This window comes from Harpia harpyja, chromosome 14 (assembly GCF_026419915.1).
Source record: "Harpia harpyja isolate bHarHar1 chromosome 14, bHarHar1 primary haplotype, whole genome shotgun sequence".
In the NCBI taxonomy this organism is placed as follows: Eukaryota; Metazoa; Chordata; class Aves; order Accipitriformes; family Accipitridae; genus Harpia; species Harpia harpyja.
In genome coordinates this window covers 5099250-5122146 of record NC_068953.1, presented here as the reverse complement: position 1 = coordinate 5122146, position 22897 = coordinate 5099250, and the positions used below count along the sequence as shown (strand labels likewise).

Sequence of the window (22897 nt, the reverse complement as noted above, 5' to 3'; positions counted from 1 at the left end):
CGCAGTGTTGATCGGGAGCAGTTACATGACAGATCAGTTCAAGTTCTCTCTGACGTGTTCTATCCACGCAAGCTAGGTAGAGTCACTTGCCATATCCATAATGATGCTGGTACCATAAAGCTCTGAGCACACAAAGGCTTCTAGTGCAACCTGCATACACGTGGCTGTCTCATGTGGCTTCTGTATAGACACATGAAAAAAAAACCCAGTGTAGACAGCAGGGATGTGCATTTGTGTCCCACTGAACCCAAATGTTTAAAAGATGAGTCCTCTGGATGCTGGCTTTAATTTTTGTTAGCTTTAGCTCTTGAAGCCCAGTTTGGAGGTTCTTGCTTAGCTGAGGTTTTCCTACCAGATACAGAAGATAGGATGGAGACATTCCCATGTGTTGGTAATCCCATCCCATCACGTAAACTCATTCTAGTCTGCACCTCTTGTGGGTCTGCTGCTCAACTCGATGGAGTTATGTCCTGCTGTGATCTTCAGCGAACATGACCTTGATTGCTGATGTCTCTCAGGAACAGTGAGTGATCTCTTCTCTCTTTGTAGGATGGACAAAACCTTGCAAGCCATTCCTCATGTTTCTGGTGGCTTCAGCGTGCTGCTGGACTTGTCACTACTTTGCTGCCATGCTGGAGTAAGCTATCCAGGGGTATGGTCATGCAAAGAACTGAAGCTCTCCGTGGTATGTGTGCATTTTGTCCCCTTTTCCACCGTTTGGCCTTCAGAGGATCTGTAGCAAAGATTAGAGAAAGGTGCAGTAGTTGTCCAAGCCCCTGTGACCTGTGGGCAGGGCCCGCAGATGCTGGGTTGGCATCCAAAGCATACAAGAGTTTCACTCCAAAAAGCCCAGAAAGCTGAAAAACATGAGGCAGGTGTGGATGTGCAGAGTAATAACGCAGGACCGAAAAGCAGGAAGAAAGAAAATTCCCTTTTCCGTGGCATTTCAGCTGTCTCTTCTACTTGACCTCGCATTACTGAGAGCCTTGTGTATTTTCTTCAAACACTCTTTCAGCTGAGCGTGTGTGTGTGTGTGCAAATGAGCGGGTCTTTACAAACCCTGTACAGATTGCATATGTTGTATAGCTGTACTTTGTGCCGAGGTTTTCTCAGTCGTAGGGACGCGTTCCCCCAGCCTCGCCAGGTCCAGACACGCAGGAGGGTAGAGCGTGTGCCCTGGCATCCCTGCCATCTACCCGGCTACTGCGAGCCATGCAGGAGAAGGCTGGACATACAGGCACACGTCCAGGGAGATGAGCAGACACGGTACTTGCAGGGCCTGCGCGGAGGAGGCGGGGGGGGGTGCCCCCACGGGGGGATCCCCGGGGGGATCCCCGGGGGGACCCCCAGGGCTTGCAGAGCGGCCGAGGCTCTGCCACAGTCCTGTACCGGCGCAGGGGAAGGGGGAGGCTCCGGCCTCCTCGGCGTGGCCAGCCCCGCCGGGCCCACGCACCCCCCCCCCCGCTCCCCGCCGCCGCCGCCGCCTCCCCCGGCCCCGCTCCGCCGCGCTCCCGGCGCAATCCCCCGCCCCGCGGCAGCCGGCGCCAGAGCGGCCGCCAGGGGGCGCCGTCCGCCCTCGGTGGGCCGCGGGGCGCGCAGGTCGGCGCGGCGGGGCTGCCCCGGCGGAGGCGCCGGCGGGAGGAGCGCGGCCGAGGGCGGGAGGCGCCGGGCTCGGCGGCGGCGGCGGCGGCGGCGGCAGGGAGGGAGAGAGAGAGGGCGGCGGGCACCGGGGGGGGGGCCGCGGACGCCCATTTCCTGCCTTGTGCGGGGCCGGATGGGCCAGCGGAGCGGCGGGGAGGGCAGGGGGTGGGGAGGGCAGCCTTGGGAGAGCCTCCCGATCTGCCGCGCCGGGTTGCAGCGGGGAGCTGCCCGGGCGCAGGGGTGGGGACTGAGCCGCTTCCTTAAACGGCGCGGGAGCGGCGGGGCGAGCGGCGGAGCGGGCCCGCACCGCCCCGGTGAGCCGGGCCGCGCCGACCCTCCCGGGACGCGGCCGCAACACGTGGAGCAAACTTTCGAGGGATGTGCGTCTGCCGCCGGACAGAAACTCCGCCGCATCGGGATTGCGCCTTAATGTTGCCCGGAGCAGCTCGCCTCTGTCTGGTTTGATGGTTTTTGGCTTTTTTTTTTTCTTTTTTTTTTTTTTTTGATTGCTGCTTTTGCGTGCTTTGGTTTTGTTTTTTTTCTCTTTCCCCTACTTCTCCTCTGCTGCTGGTTGGGTCGGGACTTTTTAAGCTCGCCGGGGCAAACGCAGCGTTTGAAAAGCCGAGAGAAATGTTGCAATGTCCCTTGTGGCAACGAATTCTTCTTTTTTTTTTTTTTTGCTTTTTGCGAGGGCAAAGAGGAAGGGTGGAAAAAATCCCAACGTGATCAATACCAGTTTAAATACCCATCTGCGAGCAACTGGGCTGCGGGAGGCAGGCGAGGGGGATCGCGGCCGCCCGCTGCTTCTCCCCACTTGGTTGTAGTTCAGCCCGAGTCCTTCCTGTGCGTAATCCCGAGGACCTGCGGGGCTGGGGAGGGGAGGCGGCCGCAGGGACCGTGTCCCGTCCCCCCCCAGCCCCTTTCCCGTGCTCCCTCCTCACTCGGAGCAGGTAACGGAGGGCCTGGGGCTTTTTTTGGCCGTTTGAACCGTACGGGGTGTTTTCGCATCCCCCCCCGCCTCTCCCCGCGTACGAAGTTCCCGCAGGAGCGGGGATCGGGCTCGGCGGTGCCGAGTCACGATGCGCGTCGGGGCCCGGCCCCGGGGGCTGCGGGCCCGGCCCGAGGTGCGGGGCTGGCTCCGGGGCGTCCGAGGCTCCGGGACCCGGGGCCGGCCGCTTCGCCCCTCGCAAGTTCGGGGAGGGGGCGGCGCGGATCGCTGCCTCCCCCGGCCGGGGGGTCCCCGGTGGCCCCGGGGCGGTGGCCCGGGCGGGGGGGGGGGGGGGCTCTGCGCTGGCGATGGGCACCGGCCAGCGAGAGGAGCCGAATTTAACAAACAGTAATAAGAAATCGCAGCCTGCGCCTGATGGGCGAGTTGAGGGTTGGGTCTTTGCGGGCGAGATGAGAGGTTTGTGTCTTCAACTGGCCTACAAAGTCCCAGTTCTCGGCTCCCAGGACCTGCCGGGCTCGCAGCGGGCGAAGACGGAGCGCGGCGGCCGCCGCTGCCCGGGGCCGCTCCCGGCGGCCCGGCCCGGCGGGGCACCGGCGGGCGTTGCTCGGGTTCCCGGGACCGCCGGTTTTCCCGGCGCTGGGGCCGGCGGGTGGTCCCCCGGTTCGCCGCGGGCGGGCCGTGGGGAGAGGACGGAGCTGGTTCTCCGCGAACCGTAAGTGCATTTTGTTTTCTTCCACCTCGGAGAGGGCCTTGGAACGGGCGCGTCTTACCGGTGCTGGCGGCCGGCCCCGCGGGCCCCGACGTGCCCGGCCGCGGCAGCTGTGGGCTGGCGGGACGCGGTGCCCGGGCCCTGCCTTAGCAGGGAGCGAGCGCCCGGCTTTGGCTCCTGCAGGGCCATGTGCATCCTTCTCACCGCTTTCACTTTCAGAAAACACAGCTGTTTTCTTTTTTCTTTCCCTCTTTTTTTTTTTTTTTTTTAAATAAATCTAGTCACATTCATGCCAAGTGGCCTGGCTGCCGGCGGTTCTCATTCACCAAGTGCTTTTATACCCCCCACCCTTCCGACGTTCCTTATTATTTGTCTTTGATTTCGATTGGGCACACTGCACTTCTGGAGACACCGGTTTGTGCTCCTTCTTTGGGCACGGTATATATACAACTCTGTGCGTGTATATTACTCTTTGCTTATACAGCATCGTATTTGTAACTTCTGCGCCCTTCTGTGTTACATTACATTTTCAGTTCTTGGATTAGAATTATTTGGAGGGTCCTTGTAATTTTTTTGATTTATGTAGAGATGTTTTTACTTCTCTCTTGTAAAGTCAGTGATGTTGACCTAGAATAAGGAAAAAGGCCAAGTGGCAACGGTATTCTCATGGCTAAGGTCTATAAAAGCAAATGGAAAATTAAAATCTTCCTGTGTCTTTTTCTGAGCCACTTAGAATTTAATTCTCTCCCTGATGTAGCATTGCAGGAGTCTACATTCTGCATGTGTGTACACAGACGTTTACACACTCCACACAACTTTTACGCTCTGATCCCATGAGATTTTTGCAAACGAACCTTGTTGTCAGCTATATTCTGTAGCATTTGCCCACAAAAATAACAATATTTACTTAGTGTTCTGTGATTAGGAAAAATTTGCAAATGGTATTACAGACCTCTGCATACTTTTTTCTTCTTCATCCCTCTATATCCAAACACTTGTGCGCAGCATACTAAAGTGCATATTAATAGCTATTCCGCTGACATGCGTTGGTGCATACAGACCTTGATATATCAGAATTATTTCCTGTGCGCAGTCCCTCAGTTGCCTGTTTGACTTCGGGGACAGCAGGCGCAGTCAGGTCTGCCTTGGGCCCGTTCTCTTTATAAACCTATTCATAAGTACTGGTTGGAAGCTTTCTTTGAAACCAAAATTTCCAGGAAATTTTTTTGCACGTTTCTTTTCCCCATATGCCCATTTTTCCAAAGAACTCTGTCAAGTGGCCACAAAAAGGAAAAGTATGTGAAAGTAAGGAGTAAAGGAAAAACCACTGTTACCCTTTTAGGAGAGAACGCCGTTGTTAGAGACCGTTCTGCTGGCCTGTTTGCAGCCCTCTTTTCCCTGCAGATCTGTAGCTCTTAACGAAATTAATCTGCAGTGAAATCACAGAAATCTGATTCTAATCATCTGCCCTGGAACAAGACAGAGCTACAAGACGAGGAGCGTAGTGTAAAAACACTTTAAGCACGCGGAGCCGTATCATTAACATTAAAACCTGATGGTGTGAAAGGGGGGAATGGGGAGCAGATTTCTGTGCCTCTTTAGCATGCTCCTTCCAACTTCTTGTACAACTTCTTAGGTATCACTGGCAAGCAGCGATTTTTGTTGAGGTTGTTTGTGTTGCTGTTCAGGCTCTTGGACTAGCTGGTAGGCTAAACTGAAGTTTTCCCTTTCACAGGAGATTTTCTTAATTGTGGTTTGCTTTGTAAAGCTGGGTAAACTGCTGGGTTTAGCTTTTGTCAGGTTTAACATAATCTGGAATTTTTTTTTTCCAGCAGTAATTGGTTTCTTCCTGCCTTTAAGTAATTCTGGCAAGTTTTGTCCCCCCAAAACCTATTTTGGAGCACCGTATAGCATAATTTGAGTTACTATCTTCTGGGTTAAGTGCATCATTCAAGATTTAGTTGAAGCCTGGCTTCTGTAGGGAGCGAGTGCTCAGCATTTTATGGTCATCAGGACTTGTTAAATGTGTACATTTGAGCTTCCAACTCCCTAGTCACTTTTAGAAATCTTTTTTTTTTCTTAATGGCATTTGCCAAGGTGAAAGGACACATTTTTTCAAGCAACGTTCATCTGTTTGAACTAGTGTGGATGTAGTTGTTTATAGCTGCTAGAACTCTGTTGACAGACTTGCTGATACTAGGAATGTATTTTTTTTTTCCATTCCTCTGTATTATTAGTGATTATTTAGATCGTAGCCGCACACACTGCATTGACAGGCACTTTCCAACTTCTGTTTGTGCCCCAAAGAACATACAGTGCAATGCAGATGGATTTCTCAGCATCTGTTTTACACTGTTGAGTTTAAACATTCTCTCTGAATTAAAGTTCAGGCTGGAAGGGAACATTCCCTCATGCCCCAAATGACTTTTTGTGGGTCAAATTACAAAGTAAAAATATTTTATTTTTAAATAATATTGCTCTGAAGGCTGGGTTGGGGGTAGGCCACGGTTTAGCACTTCCCAAATGCTAAAGAAGATGGTTCAAGCTTCTGCTGCAAGTTGTGGACAAGCTCTTAAATTACCATTTTAGCTCTGAAGCTTTCATAATGTCTTTTGCTCTCTGGGATGCAGACTCAATTATTCCCCCCTTCCCTGGCTAATAATGGGGCTTTGTTTTATTTTCACTTCTAAACTTTATGCCTCTCTTGCTAATCTTTCTGTGTGTACAAATATGCTTTCTTCGTCAGTCAGACTTGGCAATACTTAGGCCACACTAAACTAGTTCTGGGCAGTACAGCAAGGCTCTCTATCAGGGGAAGTTTATTACACTGCAGGAGTGACATTTTCAGCCTTCTGAAAGAGTTGGTAAATATTTGGCAGGTTCTACTCCTTCAACAAAAAAAGGGCCATATTTTATCTGTGATAAGGCCTGAAAGAAAACTATCTAGGCATTAAGGGCTTGAGTTGTTGGGCAGAAGGGTGGGGTTCGTGCAGGATATTCTTTGAATTGCACTGAGTGAAGTCAAATGTTTGCCTGCAATTTAGGAACCGCTGTTCCTCTATGTTTGCAAATAGAGACCTTCAAGCCAGGGTTGTATTTTAAGTTGCAGGAGGGCACAGAGCATAGCAAGTATGTGGTGTCTGGGTTACAAATGTATGTAATCAGGGGCAGGTTAGATTCAGACCGTGCCTGGTATCGGCTCTGTTGTTCAGTACAGACCTCTCCCAGAAGCCTGGACATGCTTGTGTTAGAGCCTTGCACCCTTAGTGAGGACTAAATTTCATAAGAGTGAAGCATCCAGCATGCACCCGGCTTGCAGACGCTTTCCCCTCTGCTCTTGGCCCCATCTGCAGATGGCAAACCCCGAGCTCGGGGCGCGCTCTGTGCCAGCTCCCGCTGCAGGCCAGCTCTTAAGCACACAGAGGCAAATCAGACATGGAAGAGAATGTGCTTTTCCTTTCCCACTGTTGGCCTGCTTGAGAAAATCCTTCCAGCTCCTGCTGATTTCATGACTTCCCCTCCTGGGGACCCAAAAGTGACAGATCCCAAAGGGGGAGAGGAGGAGAGCAGGAAAGCCCAGAAGAGGCTGCAGGGTGGCTTGTGTTGTCCTCCCCACCTGTGGGTGGGGACACCCCTCCAAGGCTTCAGCCCCTTCCTGCAGTCCGAGTGATATCCCTGTAAAACGAGATCAGATCGGTGGCATCCACGTGGCTTTCACAAGGCACAGTGCTGTCTCCCTTTGCCGGGTGTGATCTTTGCTTGGTAGAGGGGTTTCTGCTTTCTGCTTGGGTTTGATTGCTTTGGGGGAGCGAGTGAGAAGAGGGGGGGGTGTATGTGGTGGTACTAGCAGGAGGATTACAACTGCTAGGATCCCAAAGAGGGGAGCGTCTGATGCCGGGGTAGGGAAACCCTTCCTTGCTGAGGGCAGAATAGGTCTTTCAAACCCCATCGCCAGTCTGCACATTCGCATGAACCTTGGTGTGAGCCAGCAACAGTGTGGAAAAGAAATCATGTGGCTGCAGACTGAAGGAAATGAGCCAGGGGTGATGCTGGTCCGGAGATGGCTTCCTCTTCCCTGCCTAACTGATGGACTGTGGATTCATGGCATATTTCTTTAGCACTGAATAAACAAAATATTTCCAAGACATTGCTTGGTAGATTTGGTTTTGTATAGACTTCTTGGATTTTATTTGGATCTTAGTGGCCTATCGGTTTAGCAGGGTTAGGCTGTTTGTTTTTCCCTTTCTGTGGCAGCAGGCAGCGGGCCTTTGTTCCTCCTCTCCTTTGGCAGAAGATCCTTCACGGTGTCCTGAACGTCCACGTGGGTGGATGATGTGCCCACATTCCATGGCATTGTGTGGGATTTCAGTATTTTCCCAATACAGATTTGTTAGAGGCGCCATTTATAGGTCCAGGACTGGAATCTTGACTCGCAGATCGTGCCTGCTAGTGTTGTCATTCATTATTATTATTTTAATTACAAAGCATCCCATCTGACCAAGGCTTTGGACTCTTGCTCAGACAGTCACAGTACAGTACTCAGTTGCAGTGCACGTGACAGATCATGGAGGAATGCACGCTGCTTCAGGTGTTATTTTGAGGAGCAAACGTTACCTTGAACCATCCAGTCTGGTGAAAGGGTCAGTCCTGTACAGCTGGAGGTAGGGCAGGGACTCTTCCTCTCCTTTTCCTGGTGAAATCTTGATTAAATGAAATGGTGGCATACCAGTTCTTGCAGCTGTTTTGAATCTCTATAAATGCACTTTACTCTTTTTTTTTTTTTTTTTTTTTTGCAGTTCTAAGTATGGAATTTCCTCAAACTATAAAATTTGAGAGCAGATTTCATTCAGCAAGATCTCTTTGCATGATAGCTTTTAAAATATGGTGAGGAACACAATTTAAAACACTTACTTACATTTAATTCAATCAGCAGCCTGTAGGAACTAATCTACAAGTGGCCCAAAGGCCTGCTAAAATTAGTCATGGTTTTAAGTTTTTAGAAAAAAACTCTTTAGCAGTGGCTCTGTTGTTTTACAAAAAACAGGGCTTTTGAACACAATACTGTCACTAGGGTTAAATTCAAATATGCAAGTGCAGTAGTTTAAGGAATAAATTCCAGGAGCTGTTTAACACTCAGCTTCGTTACAGAGCGACGATCAGGTTGGGTTAGGCAGAATTGCCGTATGCTGAAACATCTGGAATAATATCACATTTCCTCAAAATGGAATTTTCTTTTAAGAGCTGCAGCAATTGCTGATATTTGAGAGGGTGGAGCTAGCAGCAACCTACAAATGCTGGAAAATGAATTAAGAATTTATAGAGTGAAATATTGAGACTTTGTCAGGAATCGTGATTTTGATTATGATCTCTTGTTTAAAACATCAGCTAATTCTGAGAACTGGGACTTTCCAGGCTGCGGTGATTGGTAGGACAGTTTACGCTGGGGCCAGGAGCTCGGCTCCTTGGCACTTGGCTTCTTAGTCTTTTGATGAATTCCAGTGAAACAAGTTGTGGCAAACTGATTTGGAGCTTTGGAGCCAGAATATGCATGAAAAATCTTGTATGAAAAGAGAGATTGTTTCATAAAGAAGAATTTGAATGTAGTTCAGTTAAAATATGCTCGATTTAAAACTGTAAATGCTATTTTGGTATTTTATGTAAGATAAAAGTTTCCTCAATTCTAGCATTATGGGTGTATTTTACACCTGAAGGATACTATAAAAGTAGACTTGAAGTCCCAGTTGCATTTAAAATGTTTTTTATTACAAAATCTGCTTTGACTACAAAGATATTTTGTATAATTGTGACTTCAGCAGTTAATTTTGAAGGAAGTATTTCTGGAGGTGGAAAACATTCCCATGCAAATCTAACAGTTGTACAGAACAAGAAGCAGAAAGGTGCTTAATCACAAACGAGCTTGCCCATTTTAATTTACCTTGGACCATAAAACCAAACAAATAATGTAATTTGTGAAAAAACTTAATCAGCTATTTACGGTATCCATTTTTATCAGTGTTGTGGATTATTCAGCAGTATAGTTAATGGTGTTCTACCTATAGCTTTCAATATATTAAGAGTGTCTGTTTCACGTGAACTATCGTATGCACCCAAAACCCAGCTTTAATCTACATTTAAAAAACCCCTGATATTAAATTTTTTTTAAACAATTGCACTGAACAATGAAATTCAGCTGAGTAACTTAAGCTGAGTTTCTTAAATCGGAGTTAGTAGAGAGCTTCCAAAACTTCATCCAAAATAGATTGTAACAAAGGAGCAGAACTTCACTGAATCATTTCACAATGTTTGTTAGCTGCGGCTCAAAGTGCTACACTGAGATTAGAATTACGTTACTCCAAGTCCCAGCCTAAATTTAGCTCCAAGATTCACATACTGCATTCGCTTCATTGGAAGAGTTTGGTTCGCTTGTAGCATATTTGAGCTAGTTTTGCATCTCCTTGGGGAATAAATTATAGCCTGAATGAGAACATTCACACACATTTATGACATTAATGCTATATGCAGTTGGAGGTTCTGCATGCATTTAGCCTTTAAACCTAGTACTATCTCTAGCTTCCTTCCAGGAATTTATTTAATTTCTGTATCAATAGCCATTAAGGGCAGTGAGACACAATGAAACAACGTTTTTTCTGACAGTTTCTTTGCAGACATCTTTGCAAACATAGTAATAAGCTTCTCACTTTAGAATTTCCACTGGAGTGAACTCTTCCCCCCCCCCCCCCAGCCCAGCCCCATGTGAGTAACTCACTTGTATAGCGAGTTGTTTCACATGCCCCAAATGTAATAAATCCAGAGTAAGGAAAATGCTTATGAGCCAGTTTAAGGTGTTATGTAATACTGGTTACATAAAGTTTTGGATGTCTTTATACTTTTAAAATATTATTGCCTTCAAAAAGAACACAAACTGTAGTTTAATTTCAGAACATCTGATAGGAGTTTCATATTGAAATATAAATTGGGCTAGTAGATTGTCTACATTGCAGAATGAATTTACAGCTCTCCAAAGAAACAGCAGGTGTGCCCATTGCTAAATAAAACATCTCCTGTAAGCCAGTGGAGATATCCTGATCGGCACCAGCTCAGGATTTGTCCCATACTCTAATTTTGGTGACTGGTAATGTTTTTGGATGAACAGCCATGAGCACTTCTATCATTTTAGAGCAGTATGTTCATAAATGTTTGGAAATTCTGTAACTTTCAAACCCTTTCTAACTTTGAAGTGCATTTTCCAAATGGAAATATTTTATAACTAGCTAGCTATCAGTGTTACATTAATGCTGAATTATGGTCAGTTGCTTGCCGGCAGCAAGCACAGGCTTAAGTGCTTAAAAATACATATAATGAGGCTGTTGCAAAGCACAGTAAGCTGTGCTGTAAGTTGGTGTAAATGGGCATGAATGTTAACTGCAGTGGAGTTGCACTGATTTATTCCTCCTGAAGCCCTGACCTGATGGGCTACAAACATAAGCAGTGTTTCTTTAGAGACCCAGCTCATGCAGCCAGGATCTCACTGAGGAGGGAGGATTTGCACGAGTGCTACCTGTGCCTCTCTTGCATGTGGCCTGTGCAGTGCGCAGGAGATGAACGGGATCGACATGGTGACTGAGCTCTTCCTCTCATCTCTCCTTTCCCCCTTGAGTAAATCCACACCCAGAAGGAAACAGTTTAGTCCAGGTGAAAGAAACGTAGTACATCCCAATACAGCTTCCAGAAATAATCACCCAAGAGAATGATTTCCACAGCAACTAAAGATATGGCCAAATACTTTTTTTTTTTTTTTTTTTTTTTTTTCAAATGAAATTTGCTATAACTTCACTATTCCAGGCATGGTCTTGAATGTAAGCAGCACTGCTGAGCTATTACCTGACAGCCAGGAAGGAAAAGGGCTAAAAATAAAAGTGAAACTGAGTACATTGATTATGGTGGCTGACCTGAAGTCAAATGAGAAAGAGCACCAGGCAGCAGGGACCGGGCAAAAAAGGCACCAGGTTTCCACACACGGCATATTCTTGCCAGCCATTCCTGGTGCCTGCTGCTTACAGTCTGTCATGCCCGTAGTCTGTTAGGGCCAAAGGAAAAATACCTGCATATGATGTCCACAGAAAGTACTCTGAGTCCAGCTCTGATGAACCGAAATCTTCCTCACCACAGCAGGGGTAGGAGCAAGGTCTCTTGTTCATTAATAGTATTTTTAAAGGGCTAGAATTTCCCCCTTTCCCAAGCATTTCTTGTGCACCCCATGCAGTATTGAATGGCAGTCATAAACCTGGACACGGGTAGAGCTTTAGCTGACAACATCTCATTCTCATTAAAGTATCATCTCATTAAAAGTATCTGGCAAAATGATTCCTCCACCAAAGATGGAGTTCAGTTAACTTTATTGGTCTAAAAAGTGGGTCCTTGGTCTGGGCTCCCTCTCAAGGCAGAGGGAAGGGGCAGATGGCTCCAGGGTCAGTGTGTCTCACTGGGTTGCTTGGAGACTTGAGGGTGAGAGGTAGCACCGTCTGAAGTACTGCTCTTGTCCCGCTAATCAGAGGAACTTTGTACAATCAACTTGTAGTCACAGATGCTACGACTTGCAGCTCCCCACACAACTTATGCAGATGGCAAGGCTTTTAACCACGTATTTCACTTAACTCTCAGATGTGCTTGATGGCTTTGGTATCAGAGGTCTAAAACTTGCATGTATGAAGCTGCTCCTGTAACAAGTCACTGGTGGTCAGGCACTGAACACCAGCAGGCACCAGTGCGTGCCTACACAATGCAGCTTTTCTGAACATTGCTGTGACTTACTTTCAATCTATATGGCAAGTGAATTGGGTTTTTCTAACCTAATCTTATGGCTCTAAACTATCAGCAATTTTAAGGACACTAGCTTAACTTTGTGTTGCCGAATCCTGTCTAGTTTAATTAATGACATTCAGCAAATGAGGGGGGGCTGTCCTGTGACTTTTACTGCTGTAAGGAGCTTCTGGATAGATGGAGGTGGACCCAAAACCAGTGGGCGTTCCCAGTGGTTACTGAACCTGTATCTGGCAAAATGGTCCCTTTAGAAAAACATTTCAGAGTTACCACTGTGAAGTAACACTGAAATGAGAGGAAAAGTCATGTAAATTCTCCCAAACCTACATCATTATGGCTAGGTTCCCTCGTAACATAGACTTCATTTTTCTGTGGAAGATTTTCCTGCATTTTGTACAAAAAAAGCTGTAAACTTACAACAAAAGATCAACATCTTAAGCAGAGAGCAACATGGTTTAAAGGCTCAGGTCACCATATTAGTGCTGTGAGCAGAGTGAGGGTACCCGGGCTCAGACAGCCATCTCTCTGGGGACCGTGGTTTTTTCCTCTTCTCTGTTGTGCCCTGGTATCCAAAATAGGTGCTTTTCATGAATGTACTGGCAATAAACAGCATGTGATGGGATTAGTTAGGAGAAGCAGCCAAAATGTTTATCAATTATTGTATCTATTTTCTTCCTCAAAGAAGGCTTCTTTCAGAGACACGTGCCTCCTCTCTTGTAATCAAAGCCAGTGTGCTCTCAGTTGGTGGTTGAAAATTGATTTGCACATGCTTTGCTCTAATTGAAGTCTCTTGGCTTGTCAATATTAAATGATTTTACTGGGTGAACTTGGGCATGGGTGTTTGCTGACTTTGCGATGCTCCAGCTGGCAGTGCACACAGGTCACACGCCTGCCTCGACAAGCGGCTCTTGTCCGGTCCATCCAACCTCCCCGAGCAGTGACTTCCTTAGTCATAAAAGAGGCGGTTGTGTCTTAAAAAAAAAATGGAGCTTTCAGGTCCCAGTCTCCTCTGCTTGCTCCTCCCTGGGGAACGGATACAATTTGACCTTCCTGAAATTATTATGAACTAGGAATAAGCCTTTGCTGGAAAGGTGGAAAAGCGCAGTGAGAAAAATCCCCAGGATCATGTACGCTGTGGCTAATGAAATGTGAATTTACGTGACCACCCATAGCTGATGCACATTTTATGCTTGAGTTCTTCCATGTGATGAGTCCACTGCTAGCAGGGGCAATAGTTTTAATGATACACTTCATATTTTTTTTAGGACTTTGTACACTGCTCAGACATAAGGGAACTAATCCCCGAAGTGTGCAAATGAAATGAATGTAAGTTCTTACCTGAAGCCCTATTCAGGCAAAGTAAAAACTAAGCCCAGAGCTTTTTAAAAGCTTGTGAATAATAATAATTAGCTCACGTTTTAATGCTAATGCATTCTGATAATATGCATACTATTGTAATACCCATAATCAGTATTGGTGGGAATATGGAGAGCATAGGTACAAAAGTTGCAATTTAAAAAAAAGAAGTCAGAAACCAGACTTTGGGTGAATTCTTTGGAGTGTATGATCACAGGAATATTCTTATATTCTTTCCACTTACTGAGCCTCAAAGAACTGGAAAATGGGGAGCACCAGAATACCTGATAGATCCACTTAAAGCTCCAGGTCAGTAGCTTAAGCACATGCTTAACTTTAAGCAGATGATTAATCACATCCCTGGTCCATGGAGTAATTAAACATGTGCTTATGTACTTTGTACAGTGCAGTACCAGCCTGCAGGCGTTCTCTAAATACTGGTGTGCCTGAGAAAGTGGTGAATCAGAAAGTGATTTTTGGCTGGAGTTTGGAAATGAGCTTAAAAGAGTGAGTTAGGCACCCAGGACTCATTATATTTGAATAGCTGTGGAAAAGCAGGTCTTGTTAGCAGAACCACGTAAGTAGCAAGGTGTGGCCATTTACTTTATGGTAATGCCTTAGTTTTGTTTAAAGTGAAATGATTTTAAAACCCCTTCTGCTTGGCAATTTCCTGCTGCTCTCCTATAACTCTTTGCTTCCCTTAATGCTGGCCAGACCAGATTCTGTTCCAGCAAAGCCCAAGCCAGGCAGCCCCTGGCTGGCAGCTTCTCTCTTAACTCACTGGTCAAAGTCTAGGTAGATTGAGAATTGGAGGCAGCACTGGCAGGTGGATGCCAGCAGCACGGCTGCTTTTCCTGCCAGTGATCAGTCCAGGCACAGCTCTGCGGTAACGCGCTCCTCTGGGACCCGGCAGCCATCTCCGCACTGCTGCTTGCTATCTGTACACTTACCAACCTGCTCGGGTTTCTCCAGCGCTGCTGTTCCCCGGGGCCATACCCTTGGGTTACAGCTGCACTAGTAAACCCAGCAGCTGATGGCTGTGTACTGAGCGTGGTCCTGGGCAGAACTTTGGCCTGGGACTCTTCCAGCCAGTCCCTGGATATAGTCTGAAAGTCAGCATGACTGAGGGTCTGTTATCAATAGGCTGTTTGGATGTGGCCCCCCCTTCTTTTGGTGGCCCAAAGACTTTAACAGGACAGCTGTGGCCAGACTGGGCTGGTTGGCCGTGCCCTGGTTAATTTACTAGAAGTCATGTAGCCTCTTCTAGCCAGAGCTCCTCCTCCCCTGGTGTTTTTCTCCTAGCGTTCTCCCTTCCTGTCCCCTTCCTTGTGCCAACCAGTTTCATACGTTAGTTGTTACACCAGCAAGCTCCCTTCTGAGTTGCTCTGGGTGTGTTTTGCCAACACGCTTGTTTGGCCGTGCGATTTGACCAGGCAGCACTGCCATCCTCTTCTTTGCCAGCCTGAGCCAGATAATGGTCTCTTGCCAGTCAAGATGGGTGTAATGTGGCAGCCTCTAGAAGACTTTTTGATGACTAATTGTTTTATTTGATATACTTAAAGTCAGTTAGCTGCTTTAATTTCCTTGTTCTCCAAGGCCTCTGCATATAAATGCTAGTGAGGTCACCACAGTGAGGCAAGTCAGTGCAGCATCAAACGTTACTATTCGAACTATTTGCTCCTACGTATCTGGATGGTGGGAGGCTCATTTTCGAAGCGGCCTCCGTGGAAAGTCTGCGTAATGTGTTTGATTATCCAACCTTGTCATTTTCAAAGGGACCCAGTCAAGATTGACAGGGCCTAAATGTACCATCTCCTGAAAATAACTCTGGCTTTCCAGCTCCTCTGCTGATGTTGGGGGTGGGAGGGAGAAGCAGCGACGCTCCAAACTGAGGATTGCAAAGAAGGTGGAAATGTAAAATGCACGTGGCCAAACCCACCCCTTGTCAGCCCCGCAGGATGGGCGCTCTTCCATTAGTGTTCAAGTGTTCCTTCACTTTCGGGTCCCGGTGCAGTGCAGCCTCCTGTGCATTGGGTCTTCCAGAGGACTCTGCTGGAGCCGTGAGGACAGGGAGCTCAGCACTCCGCACGGAGGCTGGGCAGCTCTTGCTGCTGGAGACGGCAGCTGCTGGGGATGTCATCTGTTCCTTGGCAAAGTGAGAGACTTCCTGAATTATTCTTATGTGTGTATTTTTATTTTCTTGTTTTCTTGTGGGTGAGGGAGTCTAATGAACCCAGCTAACATGGGCACTTCTGGAGCATGCTTGGGCCTGCACAAAGGACAGCTCGATGAGAGTCATAGTTTGTGCTGGCAGGACCCAAAGCCGGTAACTGCTGCTCTTAGTAACTTGTTCACAGCTGATGGCATTTCCCAAACGCCAGGTGCAGTTGTGCTGTGCCACAGTCTCTCTTGGGGGCAGGAGTGGCTGGGATGGATCATATAGTCATACATTTGTTCTCCTGCACTGCACAGTTAATATTTTCTTGGGGACCTCTCATGTAATTTTCAAGATGGTGATCAGCCCGATCTTGGTTTTGAGAGAAAAATCTGAGACAAGCCTCTTTTCAGAAAGTAAACCCCACATGTAAGTAAGTGGTTTCTGGAAGCCTGCTTTGCCAGCATTTCTCCACGGCAGCTCATTAATTTCAGGGCCACATTGGTATCAGTTATTTGCTTGCTGTCGGGTCCACTGGCTTATGCACCTGGAGTCACTGTGCATTTTGGGAAGTGTACAGCGCACAGAGTCCTTGGAGCCCTGGTGCATTTTCAGCTGCTCTGAAGACAGCCCTTCATCTTTTTCAAGCTACCTAGAGCCAACACTGCTGCCATCTAAAACCAGAGACTGAAGCTCTTGTCTGGGCAGAGCAGGATCGGCAGCTGTTGTTAAAAGGGCCAGAGTCTCTCCTGTGAGTGGGTGTTACTCATTTGGTAGTACCAGTCCATTCCAGCTGAGGATCTGTCCCTTTGTTTTGTGTATAAGACAATTTGTTTTCAATTTTTGTTTCTGAAAGGAAACTGTCAAGACAAAATTCACACTTAAAAAAATTAAGGGAAACAGCCCTTTGTCCGTTTCTAACAATCCCCTTTGATGACTAAAGCTAGAAGAATTCTAGAAACTGCAATCATTGTCTACCTTCGGTTTGGTTTTGTGCTGTTCTTGCATTTTCTGAGTTTCAAATCCAACCACCAAAAAGACTTCAGTCCCAAATCACCCCGATAACATCAGTGTAACCTAGAGATCTGTGCTCTGATGATTAAAATCTGATTGTGCTTTATCTAGAAGTGAAACTGGGGCAGCAGGGAGCTGAGAGCAGCTTGGGCAGTATTCCTCTCTTCTCCTAGCGCACACAGCCTTGTGCTGGCTTTGCACTCCAAGAAGGAACACGTAAAGCCTCCGCAAAGGGAGTTCCCTGGAGCAGCACATATCCAGCCTCACTGGAATCTGCCAATGACTTGATGCAAGTAAAATAAAATCAGGGGGTGAGATGATAGCCTACCCAGGCTGAAATCCGCAACGACTCCAATTACCTGCTTTTCTGTACCCTGGGTGTGCTCTGTCTGCTTGTGGTGGGGTCCTGGCTGCTGGGGAGGTTGTGGTCTCCCTGGGGCAGGGGCTCATCAGATTTTCTTCCATGTCGGTACAACAGCAAGTGCTGCAGGGACCTGGTCCTTGCCTGGGGCTTCTTCCAACTACAAAGAGTTGTTTATTGTCAATCCAAGAAAAAAGGAAAAAAAAAAAGAACTTTTAAAAATAATAACAGCATGCATCTCATTTTAATTTTAGTCCTAAAAACTACTTGATGCTCATTACAAAGGAATTGATTCCTTAAATGAATGAAGCAGCCATGAGTGCTGCTTTCAGTGTGGGACTGCTGACGCTCTGACTCATGCTTTGCTTCTTGCAGGCTCTGGCTTTTATGCTTCATTTAGGACACCAACGTCATTAGCATTCAGAGGGCTGCTGCTTTTTTTTTTATTATTATTACACTGCTGTTGAAATTTTTTTGAAGATGCAAATAATATTCGGATCAGAATCATGGCTCATGTTGTATTACCAAATCAGGGCATAGGGTTTGCTTTCATTTGACTTGCAAGCCTCAGAAGAAATTCTAAATGAAAATAAGGTGTGGCTTTGTACAATAATGAGAGGGTCTCAGGGGTTTTGGGGATGCCAGGTTGCCTGCTACTGCGGAGTGTCATCCCCTGTTAGGATGGGTGAGGATATTTGTCTTGTGTTGCACATGGCTGGGATCTTTGTGACTGCCCCAAGCCTCAGCATTTCCATCGCACACAGAGTGGCCACGCCAGCCGGCGGTGCGTGTCCCTGGAGATGGCATGTTTGAACTGCAGCAACTCCAAACAAGATGCTGCTCTGTGCGGCTGAATGTGGCAACTCAGCCTCTTTGTTCTGGAGCTGAATGTTAACACACCAGTTGAGGCCAGCATGTGCTTGGGCCCCGGGAATGGAGAGGGGGAGCTGCGCTCGAGGAGATCGCTGTGCTGCCGCTCACGTCTTGCCTCGCAGGTTTTCAGAGATGCTCGACCACTTGTGTTCTTCCTAAACTGTAACTGGGAATGGGGGAAAGGGTCCTTTGCTGAGGGACACGATGTCTTTAATGCAAGAAAAAAAAAAAAAAGAAGAAAAGCCCTGAGAGTCCTCAGGGGTTCCCTGCTCTGCCACAAACACCCTGGAAGCCCTCGAGCATGTCACAGAGTCCCTCTCAAGGGCGACAGCTTGCAGGGACACTTGCAATCCCGCCACGGGGATGGGGCCTGTCCCTGCACCCTACAGACAGAGAGTTCATGGGGAAGCAACAGAGCAGAATTGTGGGAATCTGCCTATGGTTTCTGCTGAGTCCACCTCCATCAGAATTCAAATCACTGGTGAATTAAAAGGAAAGTGTCACTCCTTGCCCTAAGGACATGCTGGGCTGGGCTGGGCTGGGATTTCCTGGAGGACTTGTGAATGGAGGCTGAAAATTCCCAGCCAACTACCTGGCACCTTTTTAGTAGGGAACCTATAGATCTTTTTCAGATACTACTTAAGATGAAAGTTGTTGAAAAATCAGTAGTAATTCCCTAATTAAAATCGCAGCTTTATTAATAAATTAAAAGCAACTGCTTCTGCAGTTGGGCAAATGGGTGTCACCTGCTCCTGCTGGGAGCTGCGGCTGGGCAGCTCTAAGCACCCTGGGGATCGCCGGTTTGGATGCAAGAGTACAAGAGTGCAGCACTGCCTGCGCAACAAGCTGGTCAGCCCTGGGGTCTCCGCTTCTCCTGGATGAAGCGCCAGTGCTCACGTGGTGATTGCCAATATGCATGCATTTGCAGGAGAAGGTGTTATTGCCTTTTGCCCCAATGGTTTGGGGTATTTCAGGGCTGCGTGCAGCTAGCTGCGCCAGGCTTTGTTTGATGGCATTTCTGCCGAGTGACAGACGAGCCATCTGGCGTTTCGCTGAAACGCAGCGCAGCGTTTGCTTAGGAGGGAGCCTGCAGGGATGACAAAGCAGTTCCACACCTTCCGCTGGCTGTGTCACGGCTGGGCACCAGGGCTGGGGCGGTTACTGGGCGCAGCGGCAAAGCCGTGTGTGCCAGCATGAGACGGCACAGCCATGCCGGAGAGAAAGGACCCTGTCAGACCTCTGCCCTCCTAGGGACGGACTGAGCGGCAGCAAGAAAAATGAGGGACTTTCAGGGGCAGCTGTGTTTTACTAACCCAGTCATAATGCCCCTAAAAATCCTTATTGTTCTTGCAATGGTCAACTGTGACCTCCGGCACGGGGAGGCCTGGAAGGAAAGCACTAGCGCTTGGGGCAGGGCAAGCGTGGAAGGGCAGGCCTGCCCTCGGGAAGGCTTGCTTGCAAGTCGGAGCAGTGTTTCAGGCTGGGAAAGTGTTTCTGTTGGAGTGGAGCTGAAAAGATGTGTTATTGTGAATTGTGGTATGGAGTGTGTACTCTGTATGAAGCTGAGGGCATGAGAACAGGAGCACAAAGTGGGGGGAATGAAACACACCAAGCGCTTTCCCTCCCTGTTGTGGCTGTCTTGCATTTCCCCACACCAGAGTGAAATGCAACTGGAGAGACACACAACCCAACCCCAGAGAAAGAGCTCTTACCCAAACCATTCCTTCTCCCCCCCCAATTCCCTGTTTTACTCCTCTTTCAGCTAAACTGCTCTAAGTCAGTCATTGCAGGTCTCTGCTCATCCGTAGCACCTTTCTCTGAGCTTTATTTTTACTCTCATTTTTCAGATCAGACCAGGATGCAGTAATTGCATGCAGAGAAGCAATTTGTTAAACAGAACCATAATATTCACTTATTTGCCATCTTTATGCATTCTAACACTTCATTTGCATTTCTGAGAACTTCTATATGTTGAGTAAAAGTTTTTATTTTCATTGACCTCTGCAACAATGTTCAAAGCTTTTATCCTTTAATAACTCTACGTAGGGGTATGGATAGTCAAATTAATCTGGCCCCACAACAGCAGTAGTCCCTTTTGCACTGTCTAGTTGAATTACTCATTATCTTTTTGAAAAGGCTTTGTTTAAGGCTTTTATAATGTTTATCAATTAATTGATATGTTTATCAATTAATTCTGCTTTATATGCCTATGTCAATAGATAAGAAATGCATGCTTTTTTTTTTTTTTTTACAGTGACTACATAGACTTGCTTTACACATCACTTACTTATTTTTAATTGGGTTATATGGCTCTGGAGCAAGATTTACTCATTTGTTATTTGTTATTCTCAGGAGCATTTCAACTGCTTTTCTTAAAGCTGAATTCTGTGTAAACAAGAAGTGACTAGAAACCCTGAACTGAATCCCAGGTCTCGCTTAACTATGTAAGGCACACTGACATACTGACGCTACTCCCGTTAAGGTATGGTATGAATCAGGAACTATACCAGCTGCCATGGAATGAGTGCGTTCACATGAAGTCATCCTGCCGTAGCTATTGCAGAATCATCAACTTCGCTGTGTAAGCAAGCCCTAAAAGACAATCCTTGTCCCAATGACTGTGTGACTAGATAAGATGAGACAATGGGCACAAGAAAGGCACCTTACTATCAGTTAAGGATACTGTTCAACCAGCTGGGAACAAAGAAATTTGGGCTGCTCAAGGCCCCACAGGACTGTCTGGGAGTGGCCTTCCCTGCGGGCTGATTCCAGGAACTTGCCATTTTTGGAACTGTTTGTTTCAGGAGTTACTGCTTTGACACCTTTGATTTCTGAGACTCCCCCATCATAGGAAGCCCCAGACACTCTGCTCCTCTCCACAAGGATTTCTTCATCTAGCAGCTCTCGTGTCTTCATCTGATACTGAAACGAGATCGAAGGGCTTGAGTGTTTCCTTGGCAAGATGCGTGGATGGTATTAGTTTAATCTGGTGTGCTTCTGATACCTACCAAGCCAACTGGACCAGCCCCAATCACCTCAACTGCTAACAGGCTGCAGAGCAACGACCTACTACAGTGGAATATTTTTGTGCTGCAAACAGGAAGATCGGGAATGAGGGTTTGTAACTTTTTTGGATGTGTTTCTATGTTACAATTTTATCTTTAGTATCACCACCTTACTCAAAATAAGAATATTTAGATGTTAAAATAAACACATTTTTGCTCTGAAATACTGGGATATGCCTCCCCAGCTTCTTCGTATCTCGGCTTTGCCACTATGAAGAGAACCCACTCCTGGATTTTAAAGTCGGAAGGACGAGTCTGAACCTCTAACAGAGGATGAGTGCATAGAGCAACTTCTGCAATTCATCCTGAAGCCAGGGCCCTGATGAGTGGATCTTTTTCTTAAGTGCTATGGGAACTTTGCCTATATAAATGTCTGACAAGCTGTTCCAGTGCTTATACCTTGCAGCAAGCTGCAAGTGCCCACTTACGCATCTTGTATAGCCTCTGTGGATAAAGACCTTCATGTATGTGACTGCATGTGGTGAATAGGAGAGCATGGTGGTTGGTGCTGTTTTTATCCTATCTGTTCCCAAAACAGCTCTCCCAGTCACGCAGGTCACACACATCCCCTCCAGTTGCCATACTGCCTGTCAGAGTGGAGGGTAGGTGCAGCAGAGGTCTGTAGGGACACTTGATACCTGGCCAGGGGCTTATATGCAGGATCCCTTGTGCATATCCTGCAGGTGGGATCCAGCCCTGCCGGTCCCTCTTTAACACTTCAGGACATTCTCAGCAGACCCGTGAGTCTGTTTCTCAGTGCTCAGGGTAAGCCACTAAGATTCCAAGAATAAATTTGGCTGGTTTGGGTTTTTTTTTTTTTTGGAAGTCCAGTGTCATTTAGCACCTCCGATTTGGCTTGGAAAAATGCAGCAATACCTAAAATAAAAGTGTTCTGAAAAGTACATGCAGGTAATCATGGCTTTTTTCAGACTCAGTCTCAGGTGATGCCATCAGCTTCTACTGCAGTTAAGCACTGCCCCAGACTTCCTTGAAGTTGCCATCCGTAGTCTATGCTAAGTAGTATGAACATTAAAATAGATCCTACTGAAATAAAACACCCTGGTACTTGCATGCATACAGTTCTTTCCCTGAAAAATTGATAACAGCAGATGAACTAAACTTGAGCCACCATTCATGCTACTTTGCACATCCTTGGAAGGTGCACAGCATCTAGACTGATAACAGTGTTACAACAGCCCACAAAGAATAGACCCAAAGCAGCAGAGAGCAAAAGGTGCAGGCTGAGATCCCAACAGGGAAAAGAAAAAAAAAAAAAAATCAAATTTCTCTTCAAGTACAAGCAATCCTATTAATGGCTTTCAAGCACCAGTGTTCCAGGCTGCAAGGAGTCTCTCACTGCAGGGGACACTTTCTGAACTGCTCTGTAATATTATCAGCTGCTTTCAGTGCACAACTCCTGTCCAGAATAGTTTAATGTGGTGCATTCAATCAAACAGAAATTGTATGTCAGCCACATAAACGGAATAAAAGCAGTGCAGGAAATACACTTTGCAGGCAAATTTGTTGCTTTCTTTTACTGAAGCCCTTTGGTACTTTGCTGTAGTTCCTGGTGAATAGCTGCTTCACGGAGGAAATACGGTTATTTAAGCAAACGTTTGTCATAACCCTAACATTTAATTTTCAGCAAAACTGAAGAAATCCAAGCTCTCAAGGAACTTTTAGCTTTAGCACGTCGTTGTTGGGCTTTGTCCTTTTAATAGGACCAGCATTGGCCATGGTTAACTAAGAGAAAATTTGCAGGAGTCGGTGTGAAAGAAATGGCAACTTCTCCAGTGGGATGGCTGGGCCAGCCTTCACAAGGGCTGGACCCTGTTCTGGTATCCAGTTTGTATTGCCTGGGGTTCAAAAGTTGATATTTGGTACTTTTTAAAGAGGAAAACCAAAACAACCCCCCAGTAAAGTGAATGGACTTCCCTGAGTCTCAAGTTAAGCA

General features: G+C 47.0%; 1 long non-coding RNA gene across 1 annotated transcript; it reads left to right on the top strand.

The window, feature by feature from the left end:
• Positions 1-1839: 1839 nt before the first annotated feature.
• On the top strand, positions 1840-21845 carry LOC128151194 (uncharacterized). The gene is made up of 2 exons (XR_008238297.1): positions 1840-2100; positions 20231-21845. It is a non-coding gene; the product is annotated as an uncharacterized LOC128151194 (long non-coding RNA).
• Positions 21846-22897: the final 1052 nt, after the last annotated feature.